General features: G+C 35.6%; 1 pseudogene; it reads right to left on the bottom strand.

The window, feature by feature from the left end:
* Positions 1–2,588: 2,588 nt before the first annotated feature.
* Positions 2,589–14,233, bottom strand: LOC136834715 (uncharacterized; annotated as a pseudogene).
* Positions 14,234–14,719: the final 486 nt, after the last annotated feature.

Below are 14,719 nucleotides of genomic sequence, written 5' to 3'. Positions count from 1 at the left end.
ATTAGCTAATATTTCAGATACTGTGCAGCATGCTCTTTTATCCAAAAACACTTTGCAGTATAGTAATATAATTTCAAAAACATCTTACATTACCCTTGAAGAGAGAGAGAGAATCTTGTTAAGCTCATTCTGGGGTCCACCTATCATTCTGGGGGTGTGCTCCAGAATGAGCTTAAATATGGGGCCCACCTATCATTCCAAGGTGGGCACCAGAATGAGCTTAAATAGTTTACGATTTATATTAAAGATTTTAATTTGTGTTAATGTAAACATTCTCTAGATATTTTGCTGTGCTTAAAGAGAAAGAGACACATTGTAAACTTGTTAAGCTCATTCTGCCGCCCACCTGTCATTCCAGGGTGGGCCCTAGAATGAGCTTAAGAAGTTTACAATTTGTATTAGATTTATTTAATTTGTATTAAACATTTTATAGATATTTTAATGTTTACAATAATAACATTTGAAAATTAGTAAATCATTTATCATAAAAATGTATTTAGTCATTAAAATAAAATTAAAATAAGTGAATATTGCTCTATGAAAAAATTTGCTAATTAGTGAAAAGTCCCTCGGAGACAAGTGAATGTGTTCCACAAAAATCTGCAAGTGAATGTGTTCCACAAAAATCTGCAACAAAATGAAACGCGTAAAAACGGGGTCCACTGTAACACTTATTCTCTTTGGTAATTGATTGTGAAGAAAAATTCTATTTTTATGTAATTTGCAGTAATTCCAAAGTATTGATATATATGAAATATTTTGGCAGAATTAATTACAACAAAGTTATTGTATAATTTTAAAGTTTGCTTCGAAGACAATTGATTAAATTTGTTTATTAAACACAACACAATATATGTAGTTTTCTTTAGTTAGGTGATTTATATTTAAAAAAAAATTTTTATTTCCCATTTTATGCTTGAAGATCGTTAAAAAAATTTGTGCAAATTAGAAAAAAATATTTTCAGAACAAGTTTTTCATATTATTAGTTGAATTTATCTCCTCAAGTTATCCAGTAATGGTGAAGTATTTTTTCAAATGTATAACACCTGTTCCTTTTGGTAATTGATTTTGTATAAAACAAAATTGTTTTTCTCAGATGAGAATTATATTTTTATCAAATTCACAAGAATTCTAAAGTCATGGTATATTTGAAATATTTCAGTTGAAGTAATTATAACAAAGTTTTGTATGAGTTTCAATTCTGCTTCTAAAGCTATTGAGTAAATGTTTTCATTACACACAATGTAACAGTTTTGGTTAGGTAGTAGATGACAAAAAAGTAAATTTTTTTATTTATCCGTTTCATCTTTTTAGTTGATTCGAAAATATATGTGAATTAGATAAAATTATTAGTTGAATTTGTCTAAATTTAAAAATTACCCTTTAAGTCAGAACACTTTGTTCTTTGAATTTATATTAAATAAATTGCCTATGTCTGATAGAATTGTATTTTTTATTTAATTCACAAGAATTTGTAAGTCATGCTATGCTTGAAATATGTTGGTATTATTTGTAACTATTTTATAGTTTCCAATTTTGCTTCTAAAACTATTGAGGAAATTATATTTTATTGTAGGCACAATGTAACATCCAGTTGCTGTTAGTTTAGATACCAGATGAAACTATAAAAAGGAAATATTTCTATTTTGTATTTATGGTCTATGCAAAAGATATTTGCTGAATGAATGCATTTTTTTTTTTTTTTTTTTTTTTTTATCAATCATGTAGGATGGTTTCATGGAAACCGGACATGCACTAAATAGGGTTAAGGGAATTTTTTTATGTATAACATTCTTTATGGTAATTGATTGTGAATAAAAAATATTACCCAGCCAGCACTGGGTAATGGGACCCATGTGGGTCTTTTGTGGGCTACTTTATGGGCCCCATGTGAGCTGCCCACATGGAGCCCAGATAGATTTGGCCACGGGATTCACGTGGGTTTCAGGTGGACTGCCCACATAGGCTAAACGTGGGATATGGGTGGGATCCATAAGGGTACTGTGTGGGTATGGCATTGAATTTACATGGGTACTGTATAGGAATAGCATTGAATTTGCATGGGCATCTCGCATAGAGTAAGCGACCGAGTGGCAGCATAGGGGCCACCTTTCCTGGAATGTGACCACCTTCCCAAAAAAGCACTTCAATCCGTTGCCATGACCTCCCATCGGGATCAGTTAAAGCCAACGGCCATCTCGGTGTGTTGCCTCGATGGCTGCCAGCTGTTAACTGTAGCCCACGGGAGGTTATGGCAACGTATTCAAGTACTTTTCTGGGAAGGTGGTCACATTCCAGGAGAGGTGGACCCTATGTCACCACTCAGTTGTTTACCCTACCCTACATTTAGTGCATTATCATTGCTAAAGGGCTTTGCCCATGGTCATTAGCAAGCGGAAAGCAGCGGAAATCATCTACATTATAGAAGTATACTAGTACCCTTATCCTTAAATGAAACAGTGATGTTGGTATTCAAAAAGTGTAGCATAACTAGAGTTTTCTCTGATGTTCACTTGCTGTTAAAATGTCTAAAGCCCAATATCAGTGGTCATACTTATCTCAAAGGTATATGAATAATAATCACACAATTCAACTTAACTTTATTCATATATACATACTTCAAAATGGAATACTATTATTTCCACATTAACAAGTCTTCAAAAACAAAATCTGATTTTTAAAGCAAAATAAAATTGACATTTTTATATGTGACTGTCTGCTATAAAATTATTCCATGTCACAAAAATATAAGCTCAAATATACTGTGAACATTGTGAAACAAAATCTACTAATCAAGATTATGTAAACACAAGGATATATCTATGAAGTAATACAGAATTCCTTTGACAGAAAAACATTGGTATATTCTCTAATTAATAAATGTAAACAAAACTAAGAAACCTACTTTTGATGTAATTAAACTTTCCTTTGTATAAGATATACATATCTACTCTAATTAGCAGACAATGTTGCACCAGTAGCCCTACGGATGCGATTGCCACTGCGATCTCTTCCCCCTATCAACCATTTTGCCACCGCATGCTCCACACTTCTTCTCGTACAATCTGACGTTTGTGAGTGCCTTTTCACTCCTCCTAGAATCAGAAAAAAATACCTGAAACTATTAAATTATATTCCAAAACTCACAAAAGTAAAATCAAATAGCCAAAACGACAAATAAGTTGATAAGATTTACTTCCATCAATACTAAGTAGTGAATGCACGCTGTGACATGTTTTATTGCTGTTTATGGTACCACTAAAGATAATGCAAGTCTACCACCTCTACTTATCAGTTTTCCTTTTTTCCATTTTATTAAATTACAGTTAATAAACCCTTGTGTGAGCGTTGGCTTAAAGATAGATAAAAAAATGAAAAATACTTACTGTAAACAGCCTCGAATAAGTTTGTGGGACCAAATGCCTTCTTGTTGTTCCTTCCAGACATGTTCATTTTTGCAGCCAATGTGTCACTTATTATGAACTTCATTACTCGCTTCACACATTCATCAATGTTCCTCCCTCCAATCTCACTGAGAACATTCACCTGAAACCAAAAAATAAAACAATTTAGATGTCATGCAAGGAGTATTTTTTTGATAAAACAGTGCACCTTATTTGCAGAAACCAAGACAAAATAAAAATCACTATGTTATAATCATTACTTGATTGATAATAAATTTATTTTCTTCACTTCAAAGTAAAAACTTTTCTTAGGGGAATGCCCCTGTACAGCAAGTAAAGAAACAACTGCTATATTATCCCATCCCTAAAAACAGGTCTAATAAAAGCAAGAATGATTGTTACGTACTACTTCTCTATATCAAGCAGGAATCGCCTTAAAATGGTACCACATCCCACCATGCAATGACATGCCCACAAAGCAGTAACCCTTAGGCTGAAGGGGGAAGGGGTCTCAGGAATGATGGGCTGGGTTTTGAACAGTCTCTGATCACCCTCTTCCTTACCCCCCCTTCAGCCTTCCTCAACATCAAGTAAAGAGGAGGAAGAGAACAGCCCTGCTTCCTTTGTTTGTCCAGTGCCAATATAAATCAATATAAACATAAAAAAAAGATGCACACCAGAACCAGTCAATCATACATTTTTATCCAGATCATCCTCTCCCCTACCAACATGCCTACTTGCAGGAACTAACTCAAGATGTGGTATCCTGCACCTTTACCTTATGTTTAATTACCTCCACCTATATACAAAACTTAACCAAAAGGACTAAGCAGGCACTAAGCATCACACAACAGAACAGCATTTTCATGTATGCACATACCTAATGCATATTACGTACCATAACCTGTGAATCTGTTCAACAAAGGAAAAAAAGTTATCAAAAAATCATTGACAATAAGAAAAGTCAAATTTCATCATGATCACTCCCCCCCCAAAAAAAAAAGTTTGTTTTTTATTTCTCAAGTTATTAATGATGATAATTTCCCATTATCACACTTACCAGGCCAGTCCTCACACCTGGATCTATCAGATGTGTCTCCATCTCCTCGAGCTGGTCCACTGTTTCAAGAGGAAACTTTAAGCCTTCTGGCAGTGTTGCAGCTTTTTTTATGAGATTCTGCAGCATGCTAGTATGTACCTGCATAGTCTCCTTCATACTATAGATATGTGCAGCCAGTTTTCTTAAAATCACACCTAAAATAAAGAGATTGTTTATTAGTAATGGTACTGACTATAATTCAACACTGCTAAAGGTCTGTTCAGACATCATAATATACAGTTCCTGAATATAAGTATCATAGTTATTAAACTTCTGTCATGAAATATAAAGTTCTATGACAGCATACAGTGAACTAAGTGTGTCACTCCTTGCCAATAATCATTTAACTAAATAAAATTGGAGACATCACAATGAAACTAGATTTAACATCCAAGTATTTTATATGAAATCCCTTGATAATCCATTAATGAGTAATACAGAATAACTTACTTTGGTCAGGGTGTTGGTCAACATTTCTAAGGATGCTCACACCTTCAAGAGAATTAGTCCTGCTAAGGGTTGAAGTAAATGAAGACCTGGGTGTAGAACTTGTGGCAGCTGATGAAAGGATGTGTAAATCTTCAAGAGAATTAGTCCTGCTAGGGGTTGAGGTAACTGGAGAAGCCCTGGGTGTGGAAGTTGTGGCAGCTGATGTCAATCCTGACCCTTCAAATGTTATTGCACCTTCACTGCTGACTCTGGACACAAGTGAACATGGGGGTAGTGGCAGGTCATTTTTTGTAACAATAGGTGGATCATCAATTGCACTGGACTCAGAGTCAGAATCTGAATCAAAGTATTTACTGTTCTTAATTCGCCTGAAAAAATAAAAATGGAAAAGGATGAGGATGTATACTGTGCCATCTTAAAAATAAATGTAGCTAAATTAGCATTTTTTTTAGCTTCTTTTTTATGGCAGAGTTCTTCTACATCACTGTTCAGATCACTGGTTTCTTCGCACATCTTCAATTTCTTTAAAGCTGTCTCATAATTTCCTATGGATGTAAAATTTATATCAGTGTAAAATACTAGTTCCTGGCTTCCATCCTGAGCCCATTTGAATCTCAAGTCAATGAACCTGATACATTACATTCCTCTTACTCCATTTTTCAGTTTCAAATTTAAATACAGGCAGGTTCATCTGGATCCAAGACAGGAACCAGGAATAAGGACCTTCAACTGTCACTTAATTCATTCATTAATTAAAATAAGAGATTAAACGTTCTAGTAATGAAATTATTTTACTATATTTTTATGATGGCTTCAAGAAAAATAAAATTAAAAGCTATGTACCCTTATGTGTAGAGAAAAGTGCATATATAGTATGTACCTGCTTTCCCCAAAACTCTTATCTTATACTTTGTCCAATCATTGCATGGCTGCTGTTCAGCTTTTGCAAGCCGTCCAACCTTGTTCAGTTGTTGATTTGGCCACAAACAGTACTCCTCTTCTTCACCCACAAACCAGGAGTTGCAAATAACAGCAGCAGTCTTGTCATTAAACTCAACAACTGAATATCGAGCCATGACTGTCCTGTAACTATGGATCACCCTGGTAAAATTTTACATTATGGTTTGAAAATATGGTATGATACATGGTTGCTACACTTAAATTTATATATATTGGTATTTTACATTAAATCACAAATGTACATGTGCAAATTCTGCTAGTATCACATAATCTGCAGTGCTAGAATGTATGGCAAGTTTTAAACAATAGCACATCCCCTATGAACGACTTAATTTACTCTTAAATAAACAATGAAAGTAACCTTCAAAGGGGCATAATCAGTTAAGTTAGCCTAGGAAAAATATATCCTTTCAAGATATCTGTTTCATGAATAAAGCTATAGCTAATCATAAAAAAACTAGGTTATTTTCAAGCCAATGGCAGATTACAAACATCATTAACATGCCATCGTTATTTAAATTCATGAACAGTCACAAGTATAATACATTTTTGTTACACAGTAAATAACCTATTTGTGATGCAAGAATGGGACTGCTACAAAATGTTGCTTGCATGGGAGAAGTACCAGTTTTTTGACAAATTCACACAGCTGACCTACTTTCAACTCATCAGACAATTTCCTACATACTCTAATACCAAGACATTCTGAATTCAGGGGATATTCAAAAAATGCACTGACTCTTAAAAACTCTTGAAAAATTACGAATGTTTCCCTAGTTGGTGATAAAATATTTTTCACAATCACAACTCTATTGTTTACATCAAAACAGTTGTCCCCTTCACTACAGGCAATGAATACTTTGTCACCTTGATACTGTCTGTACTGTTGGCAATTGCTGTGCTGAAGAGGGACAGGACCCGTGAAATGTGGCTTGCTATGGTAAATTTTTGTGTTAAAACTATCACACAGACTTTCATGAGACCTCTCATTTTCTGATATACGGTATATTAACTGTGCTACTGGATTCTGAGGTCTCCTTACCATTCGTTTCAACTCTCCCAACATATTTTCATACGGGAAGCAAGAAATATTATATAGTGGCCCATAGTGACGCACATCCTGAACAATATGGATTAAGCTATGGACATTATAGACAAGTGCATCTGCACTATATATACAAGCAAAATCTTTTACAAAATACTCAAGTAGCTTTTCAACATAATCACAGTAAGATGAACACAAGCTTTCACTTACAAGCATGCGAATTGCAACTGACAGAAGCATAAAGTTTTTGTACTGTAAGTCTGGTATTTTGCCATGCAAGACTACAGGTCCAGTATATAACAAAAATTGCCGGAATTCTGTGGCCTTCCACATTCTAAATTCAGACAGTAACCTAGGTTTTCTAGCAAATTCTCTAGGTAAATTCTGTCTAAGATCTGACAGACTTGCAGAGACAACAGAAAGTGATTGTGCTGAAAGTCTCTCAGTGGTCCCTTCATCCAAAGAAAAATAATTTTTCTCACAATGCCAAGACACACAAGATGCATGTAGTCCAAGACAATTGTGAAACAAAACCAACATTTAATTCTTTCAATGGAGAAATATCTGTATGGTGAGCACTGTTTCTCATTTCATCAAAACTAATATCTGTTCTTAATCTAGCACCAAATTCTGGAAAAGTCATTTTGCCATTTACATATAGCCCTTTTTGTACACATTTTTCACAACCATGGTAACCAGAATGCCCCTTGATGCATTTAATAAATGCTCGAGCAGGAGCATCACAAATAAATGCATCTAGCTTCACATTATATTTGTTAACATCAAAATCCACCCCATTGGTCAGCACTTCTTTCATTTCTTGAACGAAGTCACATAAATATTCCTTAAGTGATTTTGGCTTACTAGACCCACAGTACACCCCTATAACAAATGGTTTGCCTGGCAGTTCCTTAATCATACCCAATATTGGCCACAAACTTACAGTAGAGCTCCCAAATAGTGGAATTCCATCAATGTTCACATGTAAAGTCAAACTTTCAATGCCAACAAGATGGGAGGGGCTAGAAGTTGATAGTTTTTATATAATGCCTCTTGCTATGCCAAAGTGATAAAAAGAGCCACCTGCCTTTTCTTTTATATCTGTCACTCTAGGAGTCATAAGTAAAGTTCTGGGATCTTTGGGCACATCCAAGTCACAAGTTTTCAATAGCTCTAATAAAGCTGAAAGAGCAGAATGGGAGATCTTGAATTTCACAGCCCATGAGGCTAACTTTTCCTAATCTCACCAAATACAACATTATCACTGTGGTCATCATTACAAAGAGTCTCATTGTCAGTTTCACTGCCCACAAGGTTGAGAGGCTCATTATCAGAAATATTGCCTTCACCATTCTCTAAATCACAGTCTTCCACATCTGCAGCATTGCTTAAGGAAACATCTGGTGAATGACTGTTGGCAATCTCAACATCATGATTAGTTAGTTGTGCACTGCAATCTTCACCAGATACATTAGCAACTGGGTTTTTAATTGATGAGCCATCTTGCTCTGAACTTGAAAAAAGGTTGTCCACAAGAGTCTTTACTTTTCTTCTCTTTGTTCTTGCACTACATATTTCATAATTTTCCATCTTGTCCCAGGATGCTGCAATTTATATTGCAGATGTTTCTACTCTGTAAAACACAGGCAATTCTCAGAGATAAAACTGTGCCATTATTTTCAAGATTCTAAAATTATATATATATATATGTGTGTGTGTAAAGATATTTGTTAGATATCACCTATTTATGCTATACAGGTATGTAGTTATAGTTACAATTTAATTTAGATTTAATATGAAGCTATTTTTTTTTTTTTTTTTTTTCATGCTTTTCTTCCATGAAGATGACGTATATCTGGTCATATCTACATACCTACATAACTACTTACATACCTATCTACCTAGAATTGTCAGTTGAATACTGAGCCAAGATTGGTTGCGCAAATGACATGCAGAACTTAATTTGGTGAGATTACACCAAATTTCGAACTCATCTACTAGGCCTTGTCTCTTGGTGGCCATGATAAAGGTCCATGGAAGGGGGCCACAGGGGTGAATCCATATGAGCAAATATTTTGTATACTCAAAATTTAGTATAGTCTATTGACATGAGGTAATAGCACCACCACTACCATCACCACCTGCAAGACCAGCACAACCACAAAATCTTGACTTTGTTGTGCCCAGATTTGATGTTAAAAATGCACCTTTAGTTATGAAATTGGGGTAAACTGGAGTTGAATTTGGAAATTTATGGAGTTACCTAGCCTATTGTGTATTGTCATGGAAAAACGGAACAATGGATCATTTCAAGGAGAAAGATGACAGGCAATAGGCTAGGTATGGTAGCCTAGTACCTGCCTATGAACAGGGAGTGATGGTTTGATAGTAATAAGCTAAGAAACTGGATTTTGTTGTGGGAGGGCTGGACCCATAGGTTTTCAGGTAATATATTTTAAAGTGTAAAAGTTAACGGCTATTTGACAGTGAATTTGATCCTAAACTAGACTAGGCTATTGAATTTTCTGTAAAATTTTGACTAGGTAGTAGGCCTAGGCTGGGCTATTTTGACATATCTGCCAAGTGGCACAGTAGGGTAGTAGGCTATCAGCTGCTAGCCGAGGCTAATATTTGCAGAATTTTTGTCAACAGGCTAGTTCTGGCCACCAGGGATAACATCCGCCTCTGTAGCCTAGCTATAGCTAGCTTAGGTTCTACCTTAAACTAAAATTAAAAAAATATAGGCTACATACAGCTAATATATAAAAAGGTGCCCAGTGTGGCAGATACTGTTTTTGGTTGTGGATCTATTTGGCCAAAATTTTACTCCCGCCACAATTGGATTTTATCCCAAATTACACACCACTGCCAGCACAGCACGTAGCTACTACTAGGTACAGTACATCACTTTCCATATATAGCCTATGTTGCATACTTTAGGGTGCTTCTGCTTACAGCTGTGGCAGAAGTATTAGCTAAAGTGCCTCTTGGAGACGTGGCAAACCAAACTTTGAATATAGTACCAAGGTAGGTCTAGCTACCTACCCAGTATTGCAAAGCTATAGCTATATAGTACGTATAGGCTACCTAGCTTAACTTGCCATCACACACATTACGGAAGGTATCAGCTATATGGAGAACTAGTCGGTAGTACTAGCAAATATTCACAACATATTCAAGTGCAATTAACACATAGTAGATAAGATCTTACCTTCTCGAGAAGATAGTGAAAAAACTCGACAAACTTTACCCGTCATAGACTCGTCCTTTGTTGTTTTGTTTACTTTTAGCTTCTTCTTCTTCTTCTTCTTATACAGAGAATTGCCTTTGTATCGGCTCACTCCTATCGGACTTAACCGAAGGAAATCAGGGTAGAGAAAGAAAATAAAACGAAGTAACATAGGGAAAATAAAGATACACCCAAATGGGAAATTTATGGTAGTAGTAGAAAGAAAATAAATGAATTTATTATTTTTTTTCATTCTCTGCTTCTGTTATAAGTGTGAACAAGAGAATTTATTTGATACAACTGAAAACTATCCGCTGGCCATATTTCGATGTTGCTCAAGCATTTTGGCAAAATAAACGTTACCTGAAGAGAATTTTGATTTTACGGTAAGGCAGTCCGCGAAAAATACCACTGCCATACAGACTAATTTACAATCTGTACCAATTGCCTGTTTCTCTTGCCTACAATTAAACAATCATTTCAGTTGTAGTACACCAGTGGGGGAAACCCACATAGGTCCTATGTTGTACCCATATTCATCCACCAGACAACATGTAAATCTTAAAAGAATTGCCCCCAAGATCATTTTAAAATCGTTCTGACAATATATTTCACTGTTGCAGTATAAATGGAGGAAGTCTATATCTGTGTGGGAAACCCACATAGATCCTACGTTGTACCCATATTCGTCCACCAGACGTAAATCTTAACAGAATTGCCCCAAAGATAATTTTAAACTCGTTCTGACAATATATTTCACTGTTGCAGTATAAATGGAGGAAGTCTATGGAAGTCTATATCCGTGTGGGAAACCCACATAGATCCTACGTTGTACCCATATTCGTCCACCAGACGTAAATCTTAACAGAATTGCCCCAAAGATAATTTTAAAATCGTTCTGACAATATATTTCACTGTTGCAGTATAAATGGAGGAAGTCTATATCTGTGAGGGAAACCCACATAGGTCCTACGCTGTACCCATATTCATCCACCAGACAACATGTAAATCTTAAAAGAATTGCCCCAAAGATAATTTTTAATTTCACTGTTGAAGTATAAATGTTATATTCTCTGACATAGGACCAATTTTTAAGTTCGTTCTGTATATTTCACTGTTGAAGTATAAATGGAGGAAGTGTATATATCTGTGTGGGAAACCCACATAGGACCCACGTTGTACCGATGTATCATTTGTCTGCCAAATCACGTGTACATTATTAAAATAATTATTTCTAAGTTAATTTTCTCGGTTGTTAGACAGTTTCCTGTGCTGTTTTAGCGCTATAGAAAAATATTTAATTTTGTGGGAAACCCACCTGAGTTCCACATGAAACCCATGTATTTCCCCATCACCAACCCATGCCCATCAATCCCACCAATACCCATGGAAATTCCATATGGGCCCCATGTGTATGTGTTGGCTGGGTACTTGTGTGAAAAATTATATTTTTATCTAATTTGCAAGAATTTTAGTCATGATATATTTGAAATATTTAACAATTATTTTTAAAGTTATTTTTATGATTTTCAATTTTGCTTCCAAAACTATTATGTAAATTTGTTTAATTACACACAGTGCAATATAAATAATTTCCTTTAGTTTAGTTTCCGCGGTTATACCGAAGGGAAAATGTTTAGTTTCCTGTTCACCGAAATCTAGGATCCTTGGTGTAAACTGGGTTGCTGCCTAGTTCCGTAAAAGAATATGTTTTTAAAAGGTTCTTACTTACCTTAAATTGGGTTAATCTCTACCCCAGAATATTTAAATCACCTTTAGGATATGTAATCCTAGGATATAGGCTGTGGACAACATCTACTACATTAACATTATTCGGACTGAATTTGTTAGGCTACCGTCTCTGTAGGCTACCGCCTAGGCTATTGTGGACACCGTTATCTGAAAGGATTGTCTAAATTAATACTAAATTATGGAACATTTCTTTGGTTACACATTATAAACTGAATGATCAAAACATCAAATTTTTAAAACTTTCGCAACTAACAGAGATCATGAGAGGGCACCGGTCATGTGCTCTGAAGACACCGACCATATGCTGCGAAAACAAAGTTCAGTTTTTGGGAATCTATACACAAAAGGCATTTGTTCCACAGTTAAAACTAACAATTTTTAAAACTCAAGTTTAAAAATAAGCACTTAACTTTCGTGTTTGGATGTTTCCATAATACTTGCTGCGTTACATGCTTGAAAACAGTAAGGAGCACTGACGGGTGATGCGGAGCACTTGTGCTAGAAGAGGGTAATGGAGATGTCTTTTTGCCTGCCCGGTCGTAAAACAAGATGGCAGACGCGCATGCGCAATAGTCACTTCTTGCAGTTTTGACGTAGGAAAAACTGGGTTCAGCTTCGCTGAAGATAAGGGAAAATGTCCTCTTATCTTTGAGTCCATTATACTCTATCACGTGTCATAGTGTTTTCATTACGACACAATACCCGCTTACAAGACCAGGCTAGAAAAATATTTTTTGATACTACTACGAGATTCAGAGGCGTCATGCACGGTTTTTTTTATTTGACTCCTTATCAAAGAATCGGATGAAGGTGAAAGTTGGCTTATGAATATTTCACAACCATACATTTTATTTTCTAACATCATCTTGTACCTATGACTTATAGTTTTAGCTGATCATAGAAGAACACACCACTTTCTGTAGTCAGAGACATTAAAAAGTCATTCATGGCTTAGAAGACAGTAATGACGTTTACCTGTGACGTTACAAATGGCTCCACCCTCTAAGCTACGTCATAATTCAGGATAATACTGAATTATCTCATGAAGTTTAAGAATTGAATTACTGACGATGAAAATACATTTCTCAAGTAGTTGCAAAAGATGCTAAATGATCACCAATGATCAAATAAATAAACCTGAAGGCCAAAATTATACATTCTGCTACTATTACTACCACTATTGCTGTATTTCCACGGCAGCATAGATGCCCCGCCCACATCAGAATCTTTCAGCTATTCATAAAGACTTTGCAAATGTTTCTTTATTGTGTAATGGGTCCTGGCCTCCCCAGAATTCCGGGTTTTCATTTGAGAAATGTATAAAGTAATTTTCCAAGTTAAATATGCAGTATTGCAAATGAGGAACAAACTCATGCATTCAGGGAAGGAGTCCTGTCAAAGAAGCAGTGACTGAAATGTCGTAAGTTTTGGTAAGTTTTCAGCAGTTCTCATCCAGGCAAATAAATGAAAGTTCATACCGTTATAGCCTTGGACATCACATATTCGATTTATTATCTATATGTAACTATGTTTTACTTTATTGTAATAAAAATCATCATTTCTATTGGCGATGGAGCTGAGCATTATTACCCTTATGAAACAGTACTATATGGCACAAACCTGAGAAAGAACGTGTGAGCGAATGTTTTGTTTTATTTTTGGTATTTAGAGTTTCGTTATTCATTTCGTTTTTCATTTTAAATTTTTCTTTTTAGCCTTTTATCTTATTTCATTTTACTTATCCTTAATTCATGGGTGACAGGGCATGACAATGGGTAGACATGCCAGTTCCAGTCACCCTCAAGCATATATAATTACCGATTATCGTAGGAAACGTAGCTGACCTGAGGAAATCAGCGATGACTCTGAGGGGAACAAGGGTTGCCATCGTTCCCTTTTTCCTCTATCATTGTTACTATTGGTGTGGGTATATCTTAAAAATATTTCAAATGAAATGTATTTTACTTTTACTCTGTGTATTTGTAATTCCCCTTTAAATGTACAAATGAAACACCAAAAACTATTCATAATCTATTTACAAATCACAATCATCATCACTATCAAGGAAAAGATCATCATCATCCTCATCATCACTGGCTAAATTAATGATGACTGGATCCACGTAAGTCTCCCGGATGTTGTCCAATTCCCAGTACTCCTCCTCAAAATGACGTGATTGTCGAACTGCTCCTGCCCACACTTCCGGGGTAGCAGAAAGCCTTGCCTCCTCCAACCTGGCCTGCAAGTCAGACCGCGTAAATCGACGAGGCGATGAACGCACTTGCCTCTTCATATGACCCCACACCTGTTCAATGGCGTTGAGCTCTGGGTGAGCCAGTGCCAAGCGCCAACTTCGTGGCCCCACTCCCGGATGATGTTATCCACCACATATCTCCTTTCCGGACGATTCTTTTGGCAAACGAGCAACAGCTCAGATTTTGTGGCCAAAGGTGGGAACGATATCCTACGCTGCTCCAGCCACCTGTCGAAAAAGTTAATTAATCATTATTAGAGTGGAAATAGACCATAGAATGCTAATTTACATACCGTTATTACTGTATCATTAAACTATGATTTGATATTGTTTCCATCAAGAATAATTTACTGACTTCACACAGTTAATAGAATGTTGAATCATATGAAATTTCCAGTCAAGTCATTAACTTTAATGCGTGTGTATACGTATTTCATGATGTCTATATATATATATATATATATATATATATATATATATATATATATATATTGTGATTTATTGTAATTACCTTACGAGATCCGC

The sequence above is a fragment of the Macrobrachium rosenbergii genome, chromosome 54 (genome assembly GCF_040412425.1).
Source record: "Macrobrachium rosenbergii isolate ZJJX-2024 chromosome 54, ASM4041242v1, whole genome shotgun sequence".
Classification (NCBI taxonomy): domain Eukaryota; kingdom Metazoa; phylum Arthropoda; class Malacostraca; order Decapoda; family Palaemonidae; genus Macrobrachium; species Macrobrachium rosenbergii.
Note: the sequence above shows the minus strand (reverse complement) of the source record. Positions and strands in the feature narration are given on the sequence as shown.